Raw genomic sequence first — 15992 nt, 5'->3', positions numbered from 1 at the left:
GCGCTCTTTCACAGCAGTTGCCCAGTGAGCCAGTGAGTGCTGAGCTGATTTAAAAGATTGATTCAGATAAAATATTTAAGGATTGACATGATTAAGTATGCAGGGGTTGATATGAACATTTCGCTTTCCATCGTTCTCCTCCAAAACATGATCCCATGTGTTGCACACGGTGGGTGAGATGGGATGGGGAAAAAAGGAAAAAGAAGGAAAATCTCTAAACTGGAGGCTCTCATCTTGAGACTTCAGAAGAAAGAAAGCTCATACTGATGTGAACACAATTCTCAAGATGAGGTTTCATTACAGGATGCACGCAGTGGAGAACAACTACTGCCTGCCTACCTGCTGTCCTGGGGAAGGACCTGCAGGTGCTCCCTTTTGATGGTCATGCTCACTCCCTGCAGCATCCTGGCCCTGGGACACTTATTGAAAGCTGTCCAGAGCATCAGATGGCACATCAGAGAGCAGAAAGCAATTTCAACCATGAGATTGCTTCTGGTGGCAGCACTCATTGCCAGTTCAAGGTTGTCAGCCTCCCAAACTGACTTTTACTCTCAGCTAGGGATTTTTTTTTGTTTCTCAGCACAGCAATCTTTTTGCTAGGCATCATTTGCAGAATTGGCTGGAAAGATATAGATCATCATTTCATCAAGTTCCCTAGATCTGCATCTTCATGTTTATTTGTCTTCGCATGACTGAGGAATGTACTGAGGACTGCTCTGGGAGTAGAGGCTACCCTCAGGAATAAGGAAAAGTCCCATGAGTCTAGAGATAATTTCACTACATCTTGGATGTGTGATATGTGGGAGGACAGCCCCCCTCTTTTTTGCCGCTTGCTTATGTTGCTGTATGTGAAAAGTTATTTCCAAATGATGAAAGTGTTTGCCAGGGGTAGACAGGTTGTTATGAGTGGCATAACTTTTGAATTCTGCTTATAATTAACCTCCTATAAATTTTTTCCTTCCTTCTTTTTTTTAAAACTTTTTATTTTTAGGGCCTGTAAATTTCTTCCCTTATGTGAAAGACTTAATAGTCCATTGCTTGATTTCCATGTTAATTAAGCACGTGGCTTCTCTAAATAACTGCCACATCCTTGCTTACTTAATATGTACTTTTATACCCTTAGCAATGATCTGATAACATTGTCAGAGCAAAGTACAGAACAAGAAACTGTGAGGATTAGATATCAAGGAGGACACTATAGGGACTGTGTTAATTGAGGCAATCAGCAAGATTAAGATAAGTCTTGCCGCTTCCTCATGTTGGTCTTAATGACACAACACAACCCCAAAGCACTTTACCTGCTGTACAATGTGGTTAAGTCGCTTTCTTCCCTAGGGTGTGTAATCTAATCTGCTAGATAAAACACTTAGCACACTGAAACCAGCTGGTGTTAAAAGCTGTATTTCTAAGATACGGCACCTGTGTAGGGTTTTAAAGACTGAAAATAGTAAGGGCCTATGAAAGTTGCCATTTGGTATATATGTGCATACACACAGAGATAGAAATCTGTGTGTATGTGTGAGTGCACAGGCTGGACTGAGCTAGGTTGATGCTGCTCCAGTTTCAAGATCGAGGCTTGCCCAAGTGGTCCCCAGGCATCTCTCTAAACAATATTGCCCTGAATTTCGGATAGAATCCATGGGTGGGGATGTGATAAAATTTAACATTAAAATTTTTAAAAAGACTATTCTTCCTTCAAGAATATTGGTGATTTTCTTTTTTTTTTTTTTTTTTGTTTCTTTCTACAATTAAAATGAAGATATCTCTGCAGCAAACGATTTTGCATAATCAGGCTTTGAATAATGGAGCTGTTGTCAAGGAAAAAAAAGGCACTACCCAAACCTTTTTCAAATCAATTCTTGACAGAATTCTTCAAACAGAGATAAACATTGTTAGTGAAATGATTTGCCACATGACCTTGCACTTGAAGTGCCAAGCAAAGTGAAAAATAGCACATTCAAACAAAAAAGGTGCTGATTCTGATTCCCAAAATAATATTTTTCTAGATGGAACTATTTCTGCTATGGACCAGCATGCACATACGGAGAGAAAGTTAAGATTTTCCCTCAGCAATATATGACATTTCCTTCTCAGCTTAGATAACTGAGAGGCTATTTGGGCTTGCTAAAAACACTTCTGCACATCTGGGAGCAATACAGCTCAAAAGCAATTCGTGAGGAAAGATAAGTCTTGCAGTTGAGGCAGAGGATTAAAAGGGAGAGTTCAGTTCAACTCTGTCCTGACCTCTGAGCCAGCCTCTTTCTTGCTCTGAGATTCTCTTCCCATTTCCATGAGTCTATGTGGGTCAGGGGCTCCCATTTGGCCAGAGACCCTTCCCATCTCCTGTGTCACCAGAGCCCTTGTTTTCCATGCATTTATAGATCAATATGAGGAGTTTGGGAAACAAGCAGGAGGAAATGAAAGTAACCCCAGTGGGAAGAAATCTGATATAACTGGCCTACTGAAACAGCCTGGAAGGTTTTATATGATGGCAGTGTTAAAAGCACCGGATAAAACCTGCTTGGGCAGGGCACAGACTATAAAATGGAAGGTGACACATTCTCCACTGTTGCTGGTTTGGGGATGGCGGGCATCTCAGGGGCAGCAAACCTCCTCTGCCTGTGTGTCAGGAACAGCTTCGTAAACTGCATACACCTATGAAACCAACACCTTCAGAGAGCAGAGACCCTTTGCAACCCCGGGCCCAGTGCAGACTGGTGTCCTCCTTTGGAATTGGACTGTGTGGCAAGGAAAACTGTGCCAAAGCATAAGTCACAGGCTGCCATCACTGCCCTGACAAGCTGTGTAACCCCAAGTGCCACATGCACTCAGTAGTTAAAAGATACTAGTTTCCCAGACCAAGAAAAGTTACAAGTGAAACTAAGTGTAAAAAGTTATTAGGCAGAAGCACATATTAAATGGCCAAAAAGCCATTACTTCACAGCAAAGGAGCTAAATAATATTGGTGAAAAGCACATTCTCTTTCAATGGAAGAATGAAGGCAGGAATAACAAATTAAAAAGCAATACGCAACATATGGCAAAAAGGAGGAGGTAATAAAAATCCATATAAATAATAGTTTATGAGGTGTAGAAAATTGATAAAGGATACTAAGACATCAGAAAAAACTTCATGGATGGTCAGACTTTGTTTAAGAAGAAGTATTTTCTTGAAAAGATATGAATAATAACAGAAAAACTATCAATGCCATAAACTCATTACTAGCTGAAGACAGCCTAGTCATTAATAACAATGAAGAAAAACTCTAAACTGTTCAACAATTATTTCTGCTCTCTATTTGGAATAATGTATTTTCTGACACATTACTAATTAAGAAAGATATTGAACAACTTGCACTAGAGTTATCCATTTTTTAAATTGGAAGGTCCACAAAAGTGGCCCACAAGAGTCAATGAAGGATATTTTTAGCATGTGTACATACTTTTTAATATTAATATTAATATTTTTTAAAATGGGTAAATTCTCATCGTTCAACGTCAATATTGTGTAAAAATTCTGAGACAAATGAAACCATGCAGGTGAATATAGTCCAGTTTACTTGGTATCAATATCAGGCTAAATAAATGAGAAACTAATGGAAGATCTAATTAATAAAGAGTTAGAAGAGAGGCATATAATTGACATGGTTCTACTGAGACGGAGTTTGTGATTTCAGACAGACCACCCGTCGTGGGAAGTGAGGTTGCTAGAGGGTAACCAGGCAGGACAGATCTGTCCAATGTGCAAAGCATCAGTGTGCAGGACACCCAGGGCCAAGACAAGAAAGACCACGGCATTGCTTCCCTTCAGTGTGCAAGACAGATGCTGTAATTCCCCTCTCCAGTTGCCCCCTAAAGCTGCAAGGGGTGGGTAGTCCCTGTGGTTGGAGCCACTCAGTGATGGGTGGCACGAAGGAAAAGCCACAGGAGCCAGAGACAAAGAGTCTGAAATGTCTCAGGTAAGCAGAAGGTGAAGGAGCCTGGTGGCTTCTGGTGGCAGGGGTAGCCCAGATGTCCAGGGCAGTGGATGCAAGGAGTCTGGGGCTGTGAAAAAATGCAGGACACCAAGATAGGGTTGGGGGTCAGTGGGGCAGGAGGGGAGAGTGGAGGCAAGATCAGTAGAAAGGCAGTGGGACAGGGAGCTTTGGGGTGGAATGAAGAATGTCTGAATTCAGCAATAAGATATAATTTTCTGGAAAAGCTGTGTCCTAGGCAAGGGATGAGACAGGCTCCCTTGGAAAAAAAGAGCTGGCTGTTGCGCCGTGGTCCACTTTGTTGCCACACGCATGCTGTTCATGTGAAGGCAAGCATTCAACATTGACCAATGAATTTCAAATGCCTTTTCTGTTTTAATTTGTTGTTCTTTAACACAGAAAGTCATTCCGATAAATAAATAAGGTGACTGTGCAGAAATCTGTGAAGAAATAAATGAAGCAGGGGCAGGAAGCAGGGCAGTATAGATGCTTCAGGAAGTGAAGGGAGCAACTGGGCTGCAGGTTGCTCATATGGCAAAGAAAATAAAAAAGGAGAGAAGGAAAGGGGCATGTTATGTAGACTTTAGAAGCTTCATCAAATGTTCTTAGCTAGCTTTCATGAAATGATGAGTGTGTGGCTGAACTACCCTTCCAAAGGAGTGCTCCAGCAGATTAGCAGGGAATACAATGAAGGGTCATTTTTCTCTTGGAGCTGTTAATTCCTTTCTTTTATGGAATCAGTGAATTGCAGATTGCGCTTATCAAAGGTTCAGGTTCCTTTGGAGCTCTCTGATGATGAGCCATATTCTGCGTTGACTTCCATCCCAGGCAACCCCACCAAGTTCAATTACATCTTGGGGAGAAAAAAGCAGGACAGACGTTAGCTTGATGTTTTTAACAGTGTTGTGGCTGCTAATGAAGCATGATCTGATCTGGTACAAGTTCAGACACTGCTGCCGGTGTCTGCAGAAGAATAAACTGTCTTTAATGTGAAGATGCAATTGATTCATCAGTACATCATATATGCAGGAAAGTAGAACAACTTTTCTTTTTTGTTTGGTTTTGTTCCCATTGAGGAGTCACTCAGATAAGATATGCAAGAAACAGTTCAGACAGTTTTGACAATGAAAAGGTTTCTTTTCCTCCCACTCCTGCCCCACCTGAAATTAAGAGAACTGGTTTTCTTGTTAGTTAGCATGGGCAAGTTTTAAGACTCCCCTTATAAAATAAAGGATTGGAATTTTGCTGTTATAAAGAAGAATTGCAGAACTGGAAATGATCCATATTTAGGACATGAATGCAAGCTGTTATGCAGATCAAAGTATCTATTTGAAGCTGAATTACTCAACAGCATCTATCTATGCCTCTTCAACACCTGCAGATTAGCAATGTAATCATGTGGAGGTTGCTATAGCTACATCTCCAGAGCAGGTGGAGTTCTTCATCTCTTGGAGCATTATGTTCATTCTTTGCAAATAAACCATAGAAGAGTATATTTAAAATGCCACCCTAGCGGCATCAGCTCCTGTCTCTAGCTGAAACTGTCATGTCTGATCTGTGCTTACCCTTTTAGTCCTGATTGTTTTCTCTAGAAACAATGCCACTTCCATCTGAGTATCGTGCCTTCCCTGTAAATATTTGTGAACAAACACAATCCAGACCTAGTAAGGTCATAAAGCAGGTGCTTGAGTTTAAGCTGAGAAAGGCTGCTCAAGTATATCTAGCAAATATGTAGTCTTGCCTTGGGTTTGATGGCATGTAAGACTGTAAGCTGGAGCTAAATACAGCACGTAACAAAACTACCAACCTTCAGCAACATTTTCCAGAGTCTGACCAAATGCTCAGACAGCAGGCGTGCTGGTTGTGATGGTTTTCAGCTCGTCTCTTTTAGAACAAAGGCTCTACTCACTTTTTTTCTCACTTTTTTTTTTTTGCATTGAAAATTTCAGCCTTCTTTTTTGGGTTCCCTTGCTGTTTACTATAGCAAAGGGCTGTCCAGATGACCTTTCCTTCCAGCTGTCTGTCTGCGGTGACTGATATATGCTGTAACCCTTAACCCTCTGCCAGTCAAGCCCACAACATGGTAACCTTTGTGAAAACTCAATAATAATCCCTGTGCAAAAATCTGATAGCCTAAAAAAAAAGCCCTGACAAGTAAAAACGATACAGACAAGAAGCTAAGAAGAGAAAGTACCAAAGAGTAGATAAAAAACAAATCAGGATGCTTTGACTTGTCTAATTTTGTCATTCTCCTTGTTTGTCTTTTGCTCTAGCTCTTCATCAAGTGCAAGTTTTTCATTCCCTAGTGAAGGTAGGGAAGGAGAGATTTCTTACTAAAAGTTGTCAACAGCAACAACAACATCAGAGGACGTTTTCCCTCCCTGGCAAATTCTAATTACTACACTAAAAAGCTCAATATCAAAAAATGCTCCAAACATAACTATATTTAAATAGCTTTTCAACAGAAAGTTTGAGCTTTTCCTGGAAAGTCGATGCTGTCGAAAGGGCATTTAGCAAAGAAGTAGAAATTTTTACCAATGCCCAACTTCATCCTTAGCACTGCTCTTTTTTCACTTTCTCCTTTTTCCCTCCAGTTTATTTTTGTCCGTTAAGTCATCTCTCTGATACACTGATGCTTTAACTTTTTACAAATTACTGAAATATGTATGCTCCTCAGAGCCTGCCAACTTTTGTCTGCCCCGAAATGCAGCGCTGTAAAATTTATTCCTATAAATTCAGGCAGATAAAGATATGTCATGTTGCTTTGAGAGAAATCCATCTTCACGTCGATTGGTGCATTACATATCATAGAATCATAGAATGGTTTAGGTTGGAAAAGACCTTTGTTTTTCTCTCTCTGTCTTCAGGCTGTTTCCTTTCAGGAAGTTTCTTCTACATGTTCTGCAGACTGCTGGTACTGATGACGATAATGAAGAGGTCACTCATTAGGAGAGAGGCTTTTTAGTGATCAGGCTTTCCGCTAACTTCAGGAATACTGTTAAAAAAGGTGAGCCAGACAAAGGTAGCATTGAGAAATTCACATCAACCTTGCCTTTCTTTTCTTCTGACACTGTCTTGGTCATAACCAGCAATCAAAACATTGCCAAAAGCAGCAGTATACATTCTGCCTTTGAAAAGGGTATGGCTTTAAGGCATAGAGGTGAAGCTGGCTACAGCATCATGTGCTGCAAGAAATGGTTCCTCCTATCTAGGTGCCGAATTCCTGTCAGGATTGAGCCATTACAGAGAAGGAATTAAGCCTTGGTAAATGTAAGACCTGGGGAGAGTGTGCCCAATAGACAACTATGAAAATTGATTCATTTGGTTTTTTCAAGCTTCAAGTCCAGAATTAGGGTTATTTATTTTTTTTCTCTTTGAGCTGTTTTTTCTCTAAGGTCTATTAAAATTTGTAAACTGGTTATTTTGTACTACACCAAATTAAGAGTAACACTTGCTCATTATTTAGCTGCCAGGAACTTAATTTTGCTTTTTGTGGCCTGCCTGACAAACAAGAGGTACACACAAATCTGCATGAACAAGGTTTTCAAAAGCAGCTGGCAATGTGGGCAACTGTGGTTCCCCACCCTGAGACTCCTGCAGTGGACTTCCTTCCCTGAAATGAAGCCTTCCTTAAGACATCTCCAATCAAGCAAATAAAAGACATGCCCCATATCATTAGTCAGTTTTAAAGCAGACTACCTTAACAATCAAAACAAAAGAATGTGGTCTCAATAATTGCCAGTGTGCCCCAGTCATCCAGAGCACCTGAAGGACTTTTTCTGAAGGACTAAAACTCTTGCTGGGAAGTCTCCTGAATGACTTTGTTACAGAGAAAATAAAAGAAAGTCAATCTGTTTGAAGTGGTAGCAATCAGTACTTGGGCTGAGGCAGAATTTTGTTCTGTGCCTGAAAGAAATGCAAAGGAACAGAAAAGACCACGAAAAAATGGCATCTGTTTCTTTGGGGGAGGAGCAGGGTTGGGGGAGGAAGTTAATCTCCATCCCTCGGTACAGCACTGTGCTCACAACTCCCTAACTGGGCTTGACCATGGGCCCTGTGCTGTGCCCTGCCCTGGGGGTCCATCAGTGGGAGAGTGGTCCCATGCTAACCTGTTGCATCCACCACTGGCTGCTGGTGGGAGCCCCGGGCACACTGGCTGGCACCTTGCTGCTAGTGCTGATGTGCCCAGCAATTCAGAGGCCAAAGAGCTGCAGTGGGTTGCCCACAATTCTCAGCACAGCTTCCTCTCTATTCCCATTGCTATGGAAATTGTTTCTGGAGGCAGCCCTAATTTTCCTTTCATCAATCAATTAGGGGCAGGCTTTGCACTGGGTTGTTTGTTTCCCCAGCACTGCTCCATTTGATATTACTTTCTTCATGATAAATTAACCACAGCTGGACCTGTCTGAAATTGCTAAGAATTCTCTTATATAAAGTGAAGAAAAAAAAGAAAAAAAAAAGACATACTAAGCATGAGAAGCAGGAATAAATTGATATTTCAAAGAGGAAGGAGTGGGAATAGCAGGGACCTGACAGCTGCCCAGGGAAAAGGATGTCCTCTGATTGCCTGTCTGGTCAGGTCCCACCATCTCCCAGAGTCAGGCAGGCTAACAGCGTGGTTCAAAATCCATAGCTCCTCTGTGTATTAGTGGTGACACTCCTTGTTGTGCTGAGCTTTGTAAACAGCCAGGAGCTTTCTGGAAAAGTCCAGTTGTGAGGCTGTCACTTATTCCTTTACCACAGACTCAGCCAAGCCAAGGCCCCATGTTTGACACAGGGACATGTCTTCTCATGGAATAAGAAAAGCAGGGGGAAGAAAAAGGTCTTTTTTTGCTACTATAAAAGTCTGGCACCAGGAGCTTTGAAATCATGTGCTCTTTTAATTCAAACAAACTTACTTTACATTTTCCCTCTGCCTTCCCCCACCTTCTATGCTTCCTTGCCACCACAGTCTCCCATAACATATTAACAGATTAAAAATAACCTTCTGCCACCCCTCATCTACTTTGGCCAATTTAAAACTAGACAAACTACCCCAGGCACTGTAGAGTAGAGGAAGCACTGTGTGCACATGTGCATGCATATGGGCTCTGACCTAAAGGGAACAACTTTAATAGCAAGAGGCAAGAGGTTATTTTTATTTCCAAGATGTCCAATTTTGCACCTTCCTTTTTCAGTTTTTTTTTTTCCTCTTCTGCTAAGACAATCAGCCAAAGGCCTAGAAAAGTAGTAATTACAGTTATTAAGTGACAGGAACAATGATTTCTGAACAACAGGACACAAAAATACTCTGTCAATGCATTCATCTTTGCTGAAGCGATCAGGTCCTAATGATTAGAGCTGAGTGAGCAGCAGAGAGAAAAATGCATGGAAAGGAAGACTTGTGTTTTGAATTGGCCCCGGGTGCAGATATTTCTCAAAATGTTGTGTGAAAATGGCTATTAACTGCCATCTTGCACCCCCCACCTCAGTATGAATTATTTTGAGAGGACCTTTGACACAGAGGCATCAGTAAGGGAATGAGCACAGCATCATATGCAGAAGCAGCTACAGTCCTAAAGCAAGTGCAACCTGTGCAGGGGCTGCACGTGCTTGCAAGGAAAGATGTAAGGAATACAAGGAATACAGGGGCTTGGAAATACATCTTAGTATCATGCATGTTCTTGCAAAATTAAAATAACTGTAATGTCTGTAGGAGCAGGATGAGGTTGGACAGGAGCAGAAAACCTGTGGAGTGTGGGGGAAAGAGATGCTGTGTCCTCTGCTCACCCAGCAGCTGCATGGCTCAGAATACCTGAGATCCAACCATGCAGAAACTGGACAAGAATAACTCCAGCACCCAATTGATACATGACATTCACCTGTAGAAGGGTATAGCTGGGCCACATAGCTGGGCAATGGCCATCCCAGCTGATGGTCACCACTGGTTTTCTCCTATTACAGACCTCAGTATTCTCTTCAACATGTTGTCTCTTCAACATCTTCGTAAATGACCTGGACACAGAGGCATACCAGGTAAGTTTGCTGATGAAACCAGGAGGAACTGTCGACTACCTCAGAGGCAGAGAGACCCTGCAGAGAGACCTTGATAAATTAGAGGGCTGTACTTCCCCCACTGTATGAAGTTTAACAAACACAAGTACCATATTTTGCACCTGGGATGGGGCAACCCCCGATGTATGTACAGACTGGGGAATGAGATGCTGGAAAGCAGTGCTGTGGAAGGAGACCTGAGGGTCCTGGTCAATGGCAAATTGAATGAGTCAACAGTGCCCTGGCAGCCAGGAGGGCCAACCATGTCCTGGGGGCATCAGCAGCCGGTAGAGGGAGGGGATTGTCCCACTCTGCTCTGCACTGGTGTGGCCTCACCCTGAATATTGTGTGCAGTGTTGGGTGCCACAATATAAGAAAAACATTAAGCTCTTAGAGAGTGTCCAAAGGAGGGCAGCAAAGATGGTGAAAGGCCTTGAGGGGAAGCCCTATGAGGAGCAGCTGAGGTCACTTGGTCTGTTCAGCCTTAAGTAGACTGAGGGGAGACCTCATTGCAGTCTTCCACAACTTACTTGTGAGGAGAAAAGGAGAGGCAGGCACCAATCTGGTGACCAGAGGCAGAACCAAGGGAATGGCCTGAAGTTGTGTCAGAGAAGGTTTAGGTTGAATATTAGGAAAATATTTTTCAACCAGAAGGTGGTTGGGCACTGGAACCAGGAGAACGGACACAGCACCAAGCCTGACAGAGTTTAAAAAGCATTTGGACAACACTCTCAAGCATACGAGTGTGATTCTTGGGGTGGTCCTGTGCAAGGCCAGGAACTGGACTTTAATGATCCTGATAGGTCCCTACCAACTCAGGATATTTTGTGATTCTATGATTCACACAAAATGTTTTGTGTCACAATTTAAGATATAAATTCCTTTAGTAAGGATTTGGAGCAGATTTTTCTTAAGCATTTTTGCTTCAAAGATCGTTTGTGCTGGTTATTAAGCAGTGTTAACCAGGTTCAATCAATCTGGCAACTGGGTTGCAGGGCAAAATATAGAAATTTCTGGGTAACCTGAGCTGACAAAAAATCTGTTTCCCCATTGTTCTTCCTTGAGCACATACAAAAATCAATAGCTCAGAAAGCCCTTCAATGCCTCTGTCCCCACACGAACTCAATTTTTTTCCCAGCTGCTGCTCATTTACCTACCAAGGCAACCAGATGCTTCCTGAGGTTTGCTGCCAATATTGTGTCATCAAAGGTGAACTGATGTCAAGACACAGCACAGTACATGCTGAGAGACTGAGCTTATTCAGAAACCATGGTTTGCTTTCCCCAATCTTCACACAAATTTGTACTTATTCACCCATGCACATATTGCTGAAAGAGCACCTGGTATAGGGAGAACACAAACTGATGCATCCTGTCTGCTTCCCTCAGTCCACAACTTCAGCCTTACAACTTCTGTGAGGTGCACCAAATTTCAGGGTAGACCAAAAGGTGCTATTAATTTGGACCTGTTCAAGAACTGAACTTCATCACAAAGGCATCTCTGCCCAACCTGTCAACTAAGGAGGGTTTGGAGGACTGCTTTCTCCTCTGACTTGGTAAAGAGCTGTTCATTGCATGTGGAAAAATATAACATCTTGTTAGACAAGTCTTGGACACTCAGCTCTCTTGTACTGCTGCATGACTACATCTCTGGCATAAATCAAGGACTCTAAGTTAACCTAACGTCTGGCTTACTAGCTACACAAAGCTTTTAATGATATATTTAGGATTGTTATTCTTCTTTTCCTTCATCTGAATTTGAAAACATTTCCTGGCAATGGAGTATCAAATAAAAACTTTGAGATTGATGGACTTAGTTGTTTTTGTGTGGGGAAGTAAGAATGTTTCAGCTCTGACAATTGTACTTCAGATCCCCTAGTTAGTTAGCTGGTAATTTTCTTTCAGATTTAAATACTCTTCATGATAGTATTAAAATAGTAATTTTCAAATTTAGTGCACATTAGGACTTGTAAATTCTCCACTGGTACACCAACTGGGGGAAAATGCTCATTAATATCTGTTATTCTCTTACTAACAATAATTCTTAAGGTCTGTTCCACAAATACTTTGTGTAAAATGCTTAGTGGCAATTTCCTCAGAGCACTTAAGATTATTAAAGTGGCAACAGAAAACAGTTATAACCTTGGCTTTTTTGATTTGCTTTGCCAAATCATTCAGCAAAAATATCAACGTCAAGATGGTAGCAGTCATCTCCCATTACCCACTCGGCAGCCCTGAACCAATAACTCCCATGTTTACTGCATGTAGGGACCAATTATTTTGAGCTATTATAAATTCTTTCAAAATTATGGCTTTCCGTTTGCACATGAAAATGTTGACATAATATTTTTCAGCTTTCAGCATTACTGAACAACAACCAGAGTTCCCAGCAACACTGTGTTGGACAGCCCTGCTTGTTGGAAGAAGGTGAAGAAGGAACTTCCTATGTGGGAACCTTGGGAGGGAAGTGACTGTCGTGGATGGAGGTGTGCAGACAACATACCCAAAGTCCCACTGCTTTCCTGTGCAGGGAAATCCTTCAGCTTGACTGGAGTCAGAGGAAACCTGGTCCCCACACAAGGTCACACTGCAGTCTTGGGGATCAATTTTCCTGAATAAACCAGAGGTTTCCTCCCAGTGGACACTCTTATGCTCTCTTTCTCTAGCAAGCAGCTTTGATTCAGGAAACTTTTTCCGCTGATTGGGTATCAGCTGATTGTTACTGGAGTGCTGGGGTACTGGAGAGTTGGATGATGAAATGCCTGACCTGTGGCTGCCCAATCTCATGGTGCTTCTTCTCTTCAATAATGCTCCCACACAGACATCCATTTACTTATCTAACCACGGGCTAACTTTTTGTCTGTTTTTTTTTGAGCTGTTGTGGGATTTGTTTCCAGTAGGCGTATTACTTGATTAATGACCTTTCTGTTAACACTTGCTCATATTCCATATGGGATCTTCTTGGGCTATCTAAATGCACAAAATACTTAAACTAATTTTTTTTCTCAGCTCATCTCTGTTTTTAATAACACAATTTTTTTCTCCTGCCTCCAAAGAAAAAAGAGCATTTTCTAGCTTGCTCGAGCTCACGTTGAATGTTTCTTGTGATTCATGTTGTCACTTTATGCAGTATTCCAAGAAAACAGAGCATGGACAGGCTCTGTCAGGAAGGGTTTTGTAATCTATTTGTCATTTCTTTTCTGTATAGATTAAGGACTAAATTTTGTGATGGCAGATGAATTTGTAGACCCCATCTCCTTGAAATCATGCCAGCTATTCAAAAGAGAGAAGCTGCTTTTCTTTCAACCCATGATAGTAGCGCTTTCCTTGATGCAAGTTGAAAAAATATTTACATCATTATAAATAAGCAGTGTGTAACTATAAATAAAGAACACGGGTAATAAAGTGTTATCATTGAAGTTGAAATTAAAATTGGATCCTGCCAAGCCCTAAACATAGATCATGACAGAAAAATCCAATAAGGTTTTTTTGTGTGTTTGTTTGTAGGTGCTGTAATTATAGACTAGATAAAGGAAAGAAAAGATTATACAGCAGACATAATTTGTAATGATTACAGTAACATTTCTGATGCAATGCCATGAAAAGAATGACTACTTGTGCATGGCATCCACACGTGCATCTACATCCCTCCTCAGGGAGTTGCCCTCTGCAGCACTTACCTCATAACCTGAGACATGTCACAGCCTGTATGACCATGGGCTGTGTGACCACAGCCTGTATGACCGCGGGCCTGTTTCCAAAGAATAAGCTCTCGTGTGCACTGGGTGACTCCTGTTAGGGTTGTCCCTGAACCTGACCTCATGCAGCTAGATCCCCCCACCCAGGGGAGCCCCTGTTGTATGGTAAATTAAGAAGCCCTGGAGCAGAGGGATATGTTGACTGTCTGTAAATGCAAGACGTTCATCTTGAATTAAGTTACTTCTTTATCACTAGGGTTTGGTCCGAGCACTGTGCCCTCCACTGGCAGAGCAGGAAAAGATTTGCCTCCATTGGGGACATGGACCGTTGTGAAAAAGTGCAGTTGGGCGCAGAAAAGCCCTGAGAGATGTTCATGCAAAAACAGAAAGCATTTCATTTTAGTTACCAAGAGTGAAGTCTCTTGTTGCCTTTCTTGAAACCAAGGCTTGAGGCCAAAAGCAATTTCTTGTACTTCAATAACTGAAAAAGCCTTAAAAAAGAACATGTCAGGGAATTAAATGAGGACCACAAGTTTAGCAGGGCTAGTGATTGCCCTGGAGAATATTGAGGTGAAATGTATAGAAAAGAGGGGGTTAGAGACACAGTTAAGTGAATTACTAGTCCCATCTGTAACACCTGTCATAGTCCTGACTGCTGGGTATTTACTTTCAAAGAAATCAGCTTGCACTACTGTTTGATGAAGAGCCCTAAATCAGGTGTACAGGTGCAATTACTGAAAATGAATCTGTCAGAGCAAATCTCAGGTAATCAAGGAGTCCTGTTTGGGCTCCCCTCCTGTACCCATCCTTGCCTTAGGGATAACTGAAACCAATGTTCCTCAAATCTGTTGGGAACGAGCAACACAGATACAAGGTAGACTTACTAAGAAGGTTAAAGCAACTATAGCATGTTTGCCACAGGCTGATAATGGCATCTGGGAGTCAACCATCCACAGGGGCATGTCAAATGGTGTTTGTGTCTCCATGAAAAGAATCAGGATTATTTTAGTGCCAAACAGAAGACATAATCTGATGCAATTTTCAGAAACACCATCAGCCCCTGATAGACAACATATGCCCACAGCTTCTCACACCTTCCTGCAGTAGCGGGTGTGTTCTGATAAGGTTTCAGTGCGCAGTGCATGACAGATGATTTGAAAACTGAGTATTCCTGAGGAATGGGCATGAGACTCGTTTGATTCTCTGAACTCAGTCCATTGACTAGTGTCTCTGAGCAAAGATGTTTTTTTCATTAACTAGATCTCTGTTTAGTTGTGCCTTTCTTATTATAGATGAGATTCCCCCCAGCTTGTCCTTTGTCTTTAAGCTATGCAAGTTTCTGTAGAAAATTATGCATGAATATATAAAAGGCTATGGACAATATCAAGAAATGAGTATGCTAACATTTCTGTTTCTCGGACACATTTTGGTTGGGTTTAGTTTTTTTGTTATGGTGATTTTGGTTTTTTGTTTTAATAAAATTTTGCTGAAAGGACTGCTGTTGTCTGAGTTTCTACAGCATGTGCTTGCTTTAGTCCCTGCTCCACACAGCAAAGACACATGGAAGCTCATTGAGCCATGGCTCCTGATTAATTGCAGGCAAATGTTTCAGAGCTCTCCTGAAGGCATGAACTGTTTTTCAGAGCAATGATTTCTGTACTGTCCCTTCTGTGAAACAGGCAGGAAAAAAAGACAGGTGACACCTTCTCACAGCCTCTGTCACGATTACTCTGAACACTTTTGCCCCCAAAGGATATATTGTGCAGATGAAAATGCTAGCATGAAAGTTTAGGCCTGACAAAGATTTTCAACATTTTTTTTTAAAAGAAGATTTTTTTTTCCTTTATCTTCTCTCTTTTTATTCAAGTTTGGGCAAAAGGGAAAAATTTAAATGCAGCTGTTATATTTAATGAAAAATAATTTATTTCTCTTGCTTTTAAAATAAAAATCCCATTTTCAACCTCTAATTATTTATCCAAATATTTTTATTCTCTTCTGCACTCTGGACATCTGATTTATATGAGGCAGTGCTGTATTTAACCTTACTAGCACTAAAAGCAATAAAATATAAAATGAATAGGTGAAAAGAGATAGCAAGTCCCAGTTGCAGAATTACCTGGAATGTTCTGAATCATGGGAAGAAGTCAACAAAATAAAATTTACCTAATATTGATGAATGTCACAGTAATACACCTGAAGAGAAATAGCAACAATCAACACAAATATTTAGAACACATAGATTGGTAAAATACCGTGGGATTGTAGTAGGTAACAAAGACTGTAAGAGCT

At 41.4% G+C, this 15992-nt stretch overlaps 1 long non-coding RNA gene across 1 annotated transcript in view; it reads left to right on the top strand.

The window, feature by feature from the left end:
- Nucleotides 1–15143, top strand: part of LOC127482407 (uncharacterized) — a 101000-nt gene extending 85857 nt beyond the window's left edge. The window contains exon 4 of the long non-coding RNA XR_007908595.1: nucleotides 12360–15143. This is a non-coding gene — a long non-coding RNA (uncharacterized LOC127482407). The remainder of the gene's footprint in view (nucleotides 1–12359) is intronic.
- Nucleotides 15144–15992: the final 849 nt, after the last annotated feature.

Source organism: Manacus candei, unplaced genomic scaffold (assembly GCF_025592945.1).
Source record: "Manacus candei isolate 608988 ecotype Guabito, Panama unplaced genomic scaffold, ASM2559294v1 h1tg000088l, whole genome shotgun sequence".
Lineage (NCBI taxonomy): Eukaryota > Metazoa > Chordata > Aves > Passeriformes > Pipridae > Manacus > Manacus candei.
This window is presented reverse-complemented; position numbering and strand designations above follow the sequence as displayed.